This window comes from Mandrillus leucophaeus, unplaced genomic scaffold (genome assembly GCF_000951045.1).
Source record: "Mandrillus leucophaeus isolate KB7577 unplaced genomic scaffold, Mleu.le_1.0 Scaffold249, whole genome shotgun sequence".
Classification (NCBI taxonomy): Eukaryota; Metazoa; Chordata; class Mammalia; order Primates; family Cercopithecidae; genus Mandrillus; species Mandrillus leucophaeus.
Window position 1 is genome coordinate 2,164,606 of NW_012102576.1, and position 14,608 is coordinate 2,179,213.

Sequence of the window (14,608 nt, forward strand, 5' to 3'; positions counted from 1 at the left end):
AAAAAGATGAAGAGATTTGTGAATCTCTTTATCTGTTGCCTTTTTTGATTTTTTAAAACTATACGTATTAAATATTTATTGGGTACAACTTGATGTTTTGATATATGTATACATTGCAGAATGATTAAATCAAGCTAATTACCATAAAAATGATAGCTTTACAACATATTTATATACTTCTAAATAATATATTGCTTAGTTGGCTTGTGTTTTACAGCATGGTATTGTAATATAGGCACAGTATTAGGTGGCTTGAATTTTTTTTAACCCCACATTCTATTTTTTTTTCAACTTTTATTTTAAGTTCAGTGGGTTCACGTGCAGGTTTGTTGCATGGGTAAATTGCATGTCATGGGGGTTTGGTGTACAGATAACTTTGTTACCTAGAAAATCAGTATAATACCTGATAGGTAGCTTTTCAATCCTCACCCTCCTCCCACCTTCCACCCTCAAGTAGATACAGTGTCTATTGTTGCCTTTATGTCCATGTGTACTCAATATTTATCTCTCACTTATAAGTGAGAACATGCTATGCTTGGTTTTCTGCTTGGGTGTTATTTTGTGTAGGATAATAACCTCCAGCTCCATCTTTGTTGCTGTAAAGGACATGGTCTTATTCTTTTTTTATAGTTGCATAGTATTCCATGATGTATATGTACCACATTTTCTTTATCCAGGCCACTGTTGATGGGCATCTAGGTTGACTTCATGTCTTTGCTATTGTGAAAAGTGCTGCAGTGAATATGTGAGTGCTTGTGTCTTTATGATAGAACAATTTATATTCCCTTGGGTATATACCCAGCAATGGGGTTGCTGGGTCAAAGGATAGTTCTATTTTAATGTCTTTGAGAAATCTCCAAGCTGCTTTCCACAGGGGCTGAACTAATTTACATTCCCACCAGCAGTGTATAATCATTCCCTTTTCTTCACAATCTTGCCAGTATCTGATGTTTTTGACTTTCTAGTAATAGCCATTTTGACTAGTGTGAGATGGTTTTTCCTTGTGGTTTTGATTTGCATTTCCCTAATGATTAGTGACATTGGACATCTTCTCATGCTTGTTGGCCACGTCTGTCTTGTTTTGAGAGGTGTCCGTGTGCTTTGCCCATTTTTAATGGGGTTGTTTTTGACTTTTTGATTTAAATTCCTTATAGTTTCTGGTTAGTAGACTTTTGTCAGATGCATAGTTTGCAAATATTTTCTTCCATTCCATAGATTGTATGTTCACTCTGTTGATAGTTTCTTTTGCTGTGCAGAAGCTCTTTAGTTTAATTAGGTCCCACTTGTCAATTTTTGTTTTTGTCGTAATTGCTTTTGAAGTTTTCACTGCGAAGTTTTTGCCAGGGTAGATGTCCAGAATGGTATTTCCTAGGTGTTCTTCTAGGGTTTTTATAGTTTTAGGTTTTACATTTAAGTCTTTAATCCATCTTGAGTTGATTTTTGTATATGGTGAAAGGAAGTGGTCCAGTTTCAATCTTCTGCATACGGCCAACAAGTTATCCCAGCACAGGTTACTGAATAGGGAGTCTTTTCCCCATTGCTTGTTATTGTTGACTTTTTCTAAGATCAAATGGTTGTAGATGTGCAGTTTTATTTCTGGGTTCTCTAACTTGTTCCATTGGTCTATATGTCTGTTTTTGTACAAGTACCATGCTGTTTTCATTACTGTAGCCTCATAGTATAGTCTGAAGTCCAGTTGTGTGTTGCCTTCAGCTTTGCTCTTCTTGCTTAGGATTACTTTGGCTATTTGAGCTCTTTTTTTGATTCCAAATGAATTTTAGAATGTCTTTTCCTAATACTGGGAAAAATGTCATTGGTGGTTTGATAGGAACAGCATTGAATCTGTACATTGCTTTGGGCAATATGGCCATTTTAACCACATTGATTCTTCCTATCCATGAGCATGAAATGTGTTTCAATTTGTTTGTATCATCTCTGCTTTCTTTGAGTACTGTTAGTAATTCTCTTTGTAAAGATCTTTCACTTCCCTTGTTAGTTGTATTCCTAGATACTTTGTGTGTGTGTATGGCTATTGTGAATGAGATTGTGTTCTTGATTTGGCTTTCAGCTTGGATGTTATTGGTGTACAGAAATGCTACTGATTTTTGTACTTTGATTTTGTATCCTGAAACTTTGCCAAAGTTGTTTATTAGATGTAGGAGCTTTTGCGCAGAGATTCTGAAGTTTTCTAGGTATAAAATCACAATTGCAAAGAGAGATATCTGCAAAGAGAGATAGTTTGATTTCCTCTCTTCCTATTTGGATGCCTTTTATTTCTTTGTCTTGCCTGATTGTTGTAGCTGCTATGTTAAATAAGAGTATTGAGAGTGAGCATCCTTATCTTGTTGCAGTTCTCAAGGAGAATGCTTCCACCTTTTGCCTCTTCACTATGATGTTGTCTGTGAATTTGTCATAGATGACTGTTATTATTTTGAGGTATGTACCTTCAATACCTAGTTTTTTGAGGGTTTTTAACATGAAGGGATGTTGAATTTTATTGAAAGCCTTTCTGCATCTGTTGAAATGATGATGTGCTTTTTGTTTTTAGTTCTGTTTATGTGATGATTCATATAACCTTGCATCCAAGAAATAAAGCCTACTTGATCATGGTGGATAAGCTTTTTGATGTGCTGTTGGATTCAGTTTGTTAGTGTTTTGTTGAGGCTTTTTGTATCTATCTACATTCTACTTTTGTGATTCCTCCATATTGACAGTAGATGTGATTAATTTTTACTCAACATACCATTTCACCAAGTGAACACATTGTATCTGTTTATGAATTGTGTGGATAATAGAGATTTGAACTGCTTCCAATATTTTGTTATTGAGTGACATTATTGTCAATATTCTTGGAAATGTCTCAAAGAATACATGAGTGACAATATCTTCATTTTTATTCTTAGGCCTAAGAATAAAAATTCTGAGTCACAGGGTATGCACTAGTTTAGGTTTACAAGATAATGCCAACTTGTGTTAGAGTGGTTTAATAATTTTTGCTTCTATAATCAGTATAAAAATTCCTGTTTCACATCCTTGCCAAGTCTGCTTTTGTCCAACTTCTTTAAATAAAAAGTTTTATTGAGATATGATTGTCATACAAAAAACTATACATATTTATACAATTTGATAAATTTAGAAATAGATATACATTCATGAAACCATCCCGACAATCAATACCATAAATGTATCCATCACCTCCAAAAGTTTCCTCCCATGCTCTGTTTTTTCAGATAAGAAAACATAAGATCTACTCTCTTCACAAATTTTTAAGTATAAACACACTATTGTTACTATAGGCACTATGCTGTATAGTAGATCTGAAGGAATTAATGTATCTTGCATAACTGAAACTTTTTACCCTTTGACCAATGCCTTTCTTTATCTCCCTGTCCCCAATCTCTGGCCACCACTGACCTGCTCTCTGCTCCTATGAATTTGACTATTTTAGATTTCACATTTAGGTGGCATAATGTAGTGTTCGTCCTTCTGTGTCTGATATATTTCACTTAGCACAATGTCTTCCGGGTTCTTCCATGTTGTTACAAATGATTGAAACTTAGAAAAATTTATTGTAATTGACAAAAGTGAAAAAAAAAAAAGAGCTTCAACCAGTCACAAACAACTAAACGGCCATTTGAACAGACATTTGATTATACAACTGGAAACCGCTCATCAGACCATACACAAATAAGGCAAATATCTCATCACAGCAGTCCCAAATAAGGCAAACACCTTACTGTTGCCAATTAGGTGATTCATCTGCTTGCCTTTCCTTTGTGTCATATAAGAAGCTCACTGTTCATGCTGCTGTGCGAAGCTCTCTGAACCTCTTTCTGTTTTGAGTACTACTTGATTAATAAATTGTTCTTTGCTCAAACTCTGTTAAATTTTATTTGTCTAAAGTTTTTGTTTTAAAAGTATGTACCATATTTTCTTTTTCCATTCATCCATCAGTAGATATTTAGGTTGCTTCCACTTTTTGGCTATTGTGAAAAATGCTGCAATGAACATAAACTGCTAAGATCTCTTCAAGATCCTAATTTCAATTATTTTTGGTATATACCCAGAAGTGGAATTACTGGATCATATGGTATCCCTATTTTTAATTTTTTGAGAAACCTCTAAACTGTTTTTCATACTGGCTGACCCGATTTACATTCCCATCAATCATTCCAATGACGAATGGGATTACGTCAAATGAAAACGCTACTGCAAAGCAAAGAGAACAATCAACAAAATGAAAAGGTTATCCACTGAATGGGAGAAAATGTTTGCAAACCATGTATCTGTAAAGGTTAATAGTAAAAATATATAAGAAATTCCTACAACAGAAAAAAAACAAACCAATTAAAATTAGGCAATGTATTTCAACAGACATTTCTCAAAAAAAGATATACAAATGGCCAATAGTTACGTCAAAAGGTGCATAACATAATTAATCATCAGAGAAATGCAAGAAAAGAACTCTTGGACATTGTCAGGCTTCTTTACTTTTGCCTATCTGGTGGTGGAAAAGTGGTATTTTATTGTTGTCTCATAAGCATTCCCCTGGTTATTAATTAGGTTGAGCATCTTTTCATGTTTATTGGCCATGTGAGTTTACCTCTTCTATGCAATTCCTGTTCAATGTCTTTTGCCAGTTTTTAAAATTGAGTTGTTTTCCTTATTTTTTGGAGTTCATGTAAATTTAGGTTACTAAGTGTTAAATATATGTGTTGTAAATAGTGCTTCCGGCCAGGTGCAGTGCCTCATGCCTGTAATCCTAGTACTTTGGGAGGCTGAGGGGGGTGGACCACCTGAGGTCAAGAGTTTGGGACCAGCCTAGCCAACATGGTGAAACTCCGTCTCTACTAAAAATGCAAAAATTAGCTGGGCATGATGGCACACACCTGTAATCCTAGGTACTCACTGTTTGAACCCTGGGGGCGGCGGTTGCAGTGAGCCGAGATCACGCCATTTCACTCCAGCCTTGATAAAAGAGCAAAACTTCGCCCCCACTCCAAAAAAAAAAAAAAAGTGCTCCCATTTTGTATCTTTTATTTTTCTGTCTTTATGATGTCTTTTGATGAATCCAAATATTCCAACTTTTTTTCCCAGCTTTATTGAGGTATTACTGATAAATAAAAATTATGTATATTTAACATATACAACTTAATGTTTTGATATACATATATATTGTGAAATGCTTGCCACAATGAAGCTAATTAATATATCTATCATCTCACGTAGTTACCTTTTGTTTGTTTTAAGACAATTCGACTCTATTAGCAAATTTCAAGTATACAAAACAGTATTATTAACTATAGTCACCACTATGTATGTTAGATCTCTAGAACTTGTTCATCCACATAACTGAAACTTTGTGCCTTCGACCAATATCTCTTCATTTCTTCTACCATTCTACTCTCTGCTTTTTTAGTTTGACTCTTAGATTCCACATTTAAGTGAGATCATGCAATGTTTGTCTTTTTGTGTCTGGCTTATTTTGCTTAATATAATGTCCTCCAGGTTCATCTATGCTGTTGCAAAAGGTAGAATTTTCTTCTTTTTATAAGCTGAATACTATTCCTCTGTGTGTGTGTGTGTGTGTGTTTACTATTTTTGAAAAAATCATTCATCCATGGACACTTAGGTTATCTTGGCTATTATGACTAGAACAGCAATTAACATAGGACTGCAGATATATCTTCAACATATTGATTTGAGTTCCTTTGCACGTACACTCAAAAATGGGATTGCTGGATTATATGGTACTTCTTATCCAAAAATCTTTGAAGAACATCCATATGGTTTTCCATAATGGCTGTACTAACTGACAATTCCACCAACAGTGTACAACGGTTCCCTTTCCTCCACATCCTTGCTCAAACTTATATTTTGTCTTTTGATAATAGTCATTCTAATAGTTATAAGGTGATATCTCATTGCAGGTTTGATATGCATTCCCCTAATGCTTTGTGATGCTGAGCACCTTTCCATTGACCTGTTGGCCATTTGTATGTTTTATTTTTAGAAATGTCTATTCAGGTCCTTTGCCCATTTTTTAATTGGGTTATTGGGTTGTTTTTGGCTATGTAGTTATTTGAGTTCCTCATGTATTTGGGATATTAATTCTTAATCAGATACATGGTTTGCAAATATTTTATCCCTTTCTGTAGGCTGTTTCCTTCACTTTGTTGATTATTTTCCTTTGCTGTGCGGAAGTCTTTATTTTGATGTAGGCTCACTTCCTTATTTTTGCTTTTGTCGTCTGTGTTTTTGGAATCATATCCAAAAAAATCATTGACCAGACCAATGTCAAGAAGTTTTGTTCTATGGTTTTTTTTTTGAGACAGAATCTTGCTCGATTTCCCAGGCTGAAGTGCAGTGGCATGATCTTGGCTCACTGCAACCTCCATCTCTTGGGTTCAAGCAATTCTTCTGCCTCAGCCTCCCGAGTAGCTGGGACTACAGGTGTGTGCCATCATGCCAGGCTAATTTCTGTATTTTTAGTAGAGACGGAGTTTCACCATATTGGCCAGGCTGGTCTTGAACTCCTGACCCTGTGATCTGCTCACCTTGGTTTCCCAAAGTGCTGGGATTATAGGCATGAGCCACCGTGCCTGGCCTCTATGCTTTTTTTTTTTAAAGTAGTATTACAGTTTTTGATCTCGCCTTTAGCTCATTTTGAGTGCAATGCTATAGATGGTGTGAGGTAAGTGTCTACTTTCATTCTTCCGCATGTTGATATCCAGTTCTCCCAACAGCATTTATTGAAGAAACTATCCTCTCCCCCATTGTGTGTTCTTGAAAGCCCTATCAAAGATTAGTTGAATATAAATGCATGAATTTCTTTCTGGATTCTATTCTGTCCCATTAGTCTATATGCTTGTTATTATGCCAGCACTATAATGTTTTGATTACTGCTGCTTTATAAGAGATAAATATAATCTATACCTCAATTTATTTACTTACAACATTGGAATGATAATAGTACCTATTTTTCCAGGTTGTCAAGATTAGATTAAATAATAAGATGGCTAAAAGGGCTTACACAATACTTTGGGCATATATTATCAGTCTCAAGTTTGGGCATGTGAATATTAAAATCAAGATCATGACTCAGTTCTAAAGAGCAGGGGGTGAAGGTAAAAGTTACATTTGGAAGACGGCTTTAAGGAGTAAAATGAAGGTCAATTATCAGGTGAAAGCAGGTAAAGGTCAAAGCCTCATAGAGCCATGTGGAATTAAAGGCGAAACAAGTTAATTATTGGATGATAGAAGGGAAGGTGTCAAGTGTTTACCGGAGCACAAACTAGACTTCAAGTGATGCTTAAAGGCCAAGATCTGAACCTGGCAGAAGCAAATGAGGAAGTAGGAAGTTAAGGCTTAAGGTAAATTGCAGGACAGTTCCTTTTCATTGTATTAGACTACAGCTTGCTGGCTAGGGTCTTCATTTTTAACCGTGTTTTAGAAATATTAAAAGTTATCATTAAAGTTTAAACAATATAGGAGCATAAAAAGAAAAAGTCTTACTGACTTCCACCACAATTTCATTTCCAGAAATAAATCACTAATAACATTTTTGTCTATAATTTGAAATATTTTCTGAACACAAATCTGTCTCTCATATATATATATGTATATATACACACACACATATATTAGGTTGGTACAAAAGTAACAGCAAAGCTGCACTTAGTTTTGCACCAATTTATATTAATGAAAATGAAAGAAAAATGATCACTGCTATTAATAAAAATGAAAATGAACACATTACTACATTCAACAAAATGCTGAGTGAAAAAAATCATTATATATATGTGTATATATATTCCTTTTATGTAGAAATGGGATCATCGTAATCTTTGTTTTTATTTAATAATATAGTTAGGATATAATTCCATATGCATACCACACATTTATATCTCCTAACTTCTTTTAAATAACTGAATTATATATTTTTTCTATTGGTGATCTGTAAGTTATCTAACAAATTTGGTGAACATTTATATTGTTTCCAGTATTTTGCTATTATAACCAGTGCTGCAATAAAATTTCCTATTCATTCATTTACCTATTATGCAATAATAGCTGCAGTATAAATTCTAAGACTGAGATTTCTGGATAAAACACCAGGCACACTTTACATGTTGATGGTTCGTACAACTCAACTTCCAAAAATTGCATCAGTTTGAACTCCCCAAAGGTATAAGAGAATGGGTGCTTCCTACATTCTTACTAACAAAGTTTTAAAAAAATTATATAGTGTACACAAATGTATATCATCTAATTAATAATTTTTAAGGAAATATTTATTGTTAAAATGTAATATACCTCTAGAAAAATGTACAAGTTATAATTATGCAGATTTACAGATATTTATACAGCAAACACATCCAAGTAATACAGTCCAGCTCACTAAGTTGTATACTAATATTTTACATTATATTACAACACTCCAAAGGAATCCCTTGTGCTGTTTCTCAGAAACTAGTCTCCACTGCCTGTACACACATATCTTTCATGTTGATTAGTTTTACTGTTTTAAACTTTGTGTAAAATGTAACAAGATAATATCTACTTTTCTGAGTTCAGTTTCTTTCACTCAGCATTTTCTATGAGTATAGTAGGAGTAGTGTTATTATTATCATTGCTATGTAATATTCCATTCTATGACTATACTACAATTTACTCATCTATTTTCCTGCTGACAGACATATGGGTTATTTCTAATTTGGGCTATTTCAAATCATACTGCTAATAATAATACACTTTTTTAAGTGCACATATCTTACATTACTGTTGTGTCTATTCCTGGAACAAAAACTGCTAGGTCATAGAATATGGGCATGTTCAGCTTTAGTACATACAGCAAATCTTTTTCCAAGTTGTTTGTATTAATTGGTACTCTTCACCAAATACATCGCCCCTGCTGATTTCGCATATAGAAAATGGCATCTCCTAGCTTTAGTGTACAATTCCTTAATTTTATGGGTCATATATTATTGTTTCTTATGTTTATTAGGAAATTCTGAATTTTATTCCTTGGGAATAACTGTACCCACCTCTCTCTACTACCTGGATACTTCTATAAAATAAAATACAGTAATGCATTGTTTAATGATGGAAATATGCCTGAGAAATGTGTTGTTAGGTGATTTTATCATTATGTGAACATGAATTAGTGTACTCACACAAACCTAGATGGCATAGCCTACTACACACCTAGACCATATGGTGCAGCCTATTGTTCCTAGACTACAAACTTGCACAGCATGTCACTGCACTGAAAACTGTAGGCACTTGTAACAAAGTGGGATTTGTGCATACTAAGCATAGAAAAGGTATAGTAAAAATATGGTATAAAAGATTAAAAAACAATACACCTATATAGAGAACTGTATTAGTCTGTTCTCGAATTGCTAATAAAGACATATCTGAGACTGGGTAATTTATAAAGAAAAAAAGATTCAATGGACTCACAGTTTCACATGGGTGGGGAGGCCTCACAATCAAGACGGAAGGTGAAGGAGGAGCAAAGACATGTCTTACATGGCGGCAGGCAAGAGAAGTGCAGAGCAAAAGGGAGAAAAGCCTCGTATAAGACTATTGGATCTTGTGAGAACTTGCTCATTATCATGAGAGCAGCATAAGGGTAACTGCCCCAATGATTCAATTAACTCCATCTGAGCCTGCCCGATTTGGGTGGGGACACAAACCATATCATCCAGCCCCCTCCCAAATCTCATGTCCTCACATTTCAAAACAAATCATACCTTCCCAGCAGTCCCCCAGAGTCTTAAGTCATTTCGGCATTCACTCAAAAGTCAACAGTTCAAAGTCTCATCTGAGATGAGACAAGTCTCTTCCACCTAGGAACCTGTACAATTGAAAGCAAGTTAGTTACTTTCCAGATACAATGGCAGTACAGGCATTGGGTAAATACACTCATTCCAAATGGGAGAAATTGGTCAAAGTGAAGAGGTTACTGGCCCCATGCAGGTCCAAAATCCAATGGGGCAGTCAAATCTTAAAGCTCCAAAATGATCTATTTTGACTCTATGTTTCACATCTAGGTTATGCCGATGCAAAAGGTGGGCTGCCACAGCCCTGGGCAGCTCCACCTCTGTGGGTTTGCAGGGTACAGCCTCCCTCCTGACTGCTTTCACAGGCTGGTGTTGAGTGTCTGCAGTTTTTCCAGGTACATGGTGCAAGGTGTTGGTGGATCTACCATTTTGGGGTGTAGAGGATGGTGACCCTCTTCTCACAGCTCCACTAGGCAGTGCCTAAGTAGGGACTCTGTGTGAGGGCTCCAACCCCACATTTCCCTTACACACTGCCCTAGCAGAAGTTCTCCATGAGGGCCCAGCCCCTGCAGCACACCTCTGCCTGGACATCCAGGCATTTCCATACATCCTCTGAAATCTAGGTGGAGGTTCCTAAACCTCAATTCTTGACTTCTGTGCACCTGCAGACTCAACACCACATGGAAGCTGCCAAGGCTTGGGGCTTGTATGCCCTGAAGCCATGGCCTGAGCTGTACCTTGGTCCCTTGTAGCCATGGCTGGAATAGATGGGATGCAGGGCACCAAGTCCCTAGGCTGCACACAACAGGGGGGCCCTGGGGCCAGCCCATGAAACCATTTTTTTCCTCCTAGGCCTCTAGGCCTGAGGTAGGAGCGACTGCTGCAAAGGTCTCTGACATGCCCTGGAGACATTTTCCCCATTGTCTTGGTGATTAACACTGGGCTCCTCATTACTTAGGCAAATTTCTGTAGCAGGCTTGAATTTATTCCCAGAAAATGGGTTTTTCTTTTTTACTGCATTGTCAGGCTACAAATTTTCCAAACTTTTATTCTCTGCTTTCTCTTGAACCACTTTGCCGCTTAGAAATTTCTTCTGCCAGATACCCTTAATTATCTCTCTCAAAGTCAAAGTTCCACAGATCTCTAGTGCAGAGGCAAAATGCTGCCAGTCTCTTTGCATGGCAAGAGTGACCTTTACTCTAGTTCCCAACAAGTTCCTCATCATCATCTGAGATCACTTCAACCTGGACCTTATTGTCCATATTGCTATCAGCATTTTGGTCAAAGCTATTCAACAAGTCTCCAGGAAGTTCCAAACTCTCCCACATCTTCCTGTCTTCTGAGCCCTCCAGGTCTCTAGGAAGTTCCAAACTTTCTCACATTTTCCTGTCTTCTTGTGAGTCTTCTAAACTGTTGCAACCTCTGTCTGTTACCCATTTCCAAACTTGCCTCCACATTTTCAGTATCTTTACAGCAGTGCCCCACTACCTGGTACCAACTTATTGTATTAGTCTGTTCTCACGTTGCTAATAGACATGCCTGTGATGGGGTAATTTATAAGGAAAAAGAGGTTTAATGGACTCACAGTTTTAGGTGGCTGAAGAGGCCTCACAATTATGGCAGAAGGTGAAGGAAGAGCAAAGGCACATCTTACATGGTGGCGGGCAAGAGAAGTGCTGAGCAAAAGGGGGCAAAGTCCTTTATAAAACCATCAGATCTCATGAGAACTCACTCACTATCACAAGAACAGCATGAAGGTAACTGCCTCCATCATTCAATTACCTCTACCTGGACCTGCCCTTGACACATGGGGATTATTACAATTCAAGGTGAGATTTGGGTGGGGACACGGCCTTATCATGAATGGAGAACTTACTATCAAGCACTTACCATGAATGAAGCTTGCAGGACTGGAAGTTGCTCTGTGTGAATCAATGTGTGAGTGGTGAGTGAATATGAAGGCCTAGGACATTACTGTGCATTACTGTAGACTTTATAGACAATGTAAGCTTAGCTTACATTAAGCTTATTTAAAAAATTATCTTTCCTCAGTAATAAATCAACCTTAACCTACTGTGAATTTTTTTATTGATCATTTTTTAAACTTTTTGACTCTTTTGTGGTAACATTCAGGCTAAAACACAAATCGTACAGCTGTCTAAAAATATTTTCTTTGCTGTCTAAAAATATTTTCTTTCTTGATATCCTTAATCTATAACATTTTCTTTTTTAAAAATTTTAATTTTTTAAATTTTTTAAATAAACTCTTTATCCAGCCACCTTAAGCTTTTCTCCAAATCTGCTTTTATATTCTTTTGATTACCCACCTTGGTGAATTCTAATGTTGCTAGTTGTATAAACCAAAAAAAAATTTTTTTGTTAAGAACTAAGACACAAGCACACACATTAGCCTAGGTCTACACAGTGTCAGAGTCACCAATATTACTGTATTCCACCTCCACATCTTGTCCCACTGCAAAGTCTTTGGGGGCAATAGCAAGCACAGAACTGCCATCTCCTAGGATAACTGCGTTCGTCTGGAATACCTCTTGAAAGACTTGCCTGAGGCCATGTTACATTGAATCTCTTTTTTTTAAGTAAGTAGAAGTTACACTTAACTTTCTTTTTATAAGTAGAAGTGTACTCTAAGATACTGATAAGAAGTATAGTAAATACATAGAAGTATAGTAAATACACATACCAGTAACATAGTCATTTGTTATTATCAAATATTATGTGCTATAAAAAACTGTGTGCACTATAGTTTTATACAACTGATAATGCAGTAGGCTTGCTTCCACTAGCATCATCACAAACAGGTGAGTAATGCATTGTCCTATGATGTTAGGATGGCTACAATGTCACTAGGCAATAGGAATTTTCTGTTTCATTATAATCTTATGAGACCACTGTTGTGTATGCAATCTGTCATTTACTGAAATGTCATTATGTGGCACATGACAATAATTATATTTGTAGTTTTAAATTTTTGATGAGATGTAAGTAGTTTGGATTTTTATTTTTATTGATTTGCTCTTTCAGTCTCCATGTGACTTTCCCAGCTAGGAAAATTTTTTTCTACTAATCTTTCATTTTTGCTTCTGTGCCAAAGTGTCTATATGTTGACTGCCCATTCTCTGTTCCTTTCCGTTACTGCATTACAATTTTTATGTTATGTTCTTTCCCACTGCATTCTAGACACATATTTATTATAATAATAACTAGCATTAATTTTGAGTATTTACTAAATGACCTTTACATATTTTGACTCAATCTTCATGAGAACCCAAAAAAGTGAGCCCTATTACCATTTCTAATTTATACACAAGGAAACTGAGGCCAGATTAGACTGAATAATTTTCCCAAGTTTATGTGACTAGGAAGTGACACAGTCACAATTTTAACCCAAGCAGGTTGGCTTTGAATTGTTGACTTGTAATCAACATTCCACTCCATACTGTCTGTCCTAGATAGTTACATAGGCCACAACACATGCTATTTGATTTTCTGGTGAATACTTTTTGCTTCTTTCTGCCTTAATTTCAGTTGTGCTTTTCTAGTTGTACTTTCCATAAAAGCCTTTCTTGTTTGATCCAATTCCACTTTTATACCATAATGTTCTCTTCTGCACACTTTGTGCTACTCATTCACAATGCCTACTATTCATTCTTAATCTTAATTGACTTCTTCTTCTGTTGATGTCACTAAGTACTCCGTGATGGCATCCCCACACAGGGCTCCTTGATTTTTTCTGTATCTTAACCTTTAGTTTTCTCAGGAGAGTCTTTAACTGTCTTCTTCCTTTCTTGTTTAACTTACACACTGGGGTTTATTTCATTCACTGCTGTGGCTTTAAGCACCTATACATTTGTGACTCCAAAGTATATATTTCACCCCAAGCTGAATCCTGAGCTACACAGTACAATATTTATTCCTGTAATGTTGGTTGAACACCTATTTTCCAGGTGCATGTGAGACACTAGAAAATTCCACATGACTCTTATCCGGTCACCTTAAGCTTTTCTCCAAATCTGCTTTTTTATTCTTTTGATTACCCATCTTGCTGAATTCTAATGTTGCTAGTTGTATAAACCAAAAAATAAAATTAATCTCAGAAAACTCAGTTGACTTGCTTTTTTATTCTATCATCTTTACTCTACTTCTGGAATATCTCATTTAGTATTTCTCTTCATTTGAATTATCACTGTGTGTTTCTCGGGGGAATTGCAATAGTCTACTTTCTTCTCAACAGTCGTAAGAATCATCTTTCAAATGTGGTGCTCTAATGAACTTATTTTTTGTGTGATATTTGTTAATTATTTCCCATTCCATAAAGTATAATTAATACCACCACCTTTGTATGGCACACACAACTTTTGTCATCTGGTTTTATCATTTCGTCCCTGCCTACACATGCAGTCTTTTCTCCTTTCACTTCAAATCTTTTCTATCTTAAGACACTATAATTCAGAAATACTGAAGAATATTCAATGTCTCAAATATGGATGTTCTTTCACTCTTTTTGTTCCTTTACACATTTCCTGAAGTACTCATCATTCAGCTATCTATCTGACGTTTAACTTTTAATTTATGACTTCTTTGGAAATATCATGTTCTTTATGAAATTTTCTCTGATTTCCACAGGCAGACGTGAGTGCTCCATTTACTGCTGATGATTTGAATTTGCATGTACTGGCCTAATGGCACTAATCCCATTCATGAGGACTCCACCTTTGTGATCTAATAGCTTACCGAAGGTTTCACCTCCTAGTACCATCATATTGGGATAGTATTTTAACATAAGAATTTTGAAAGGATAG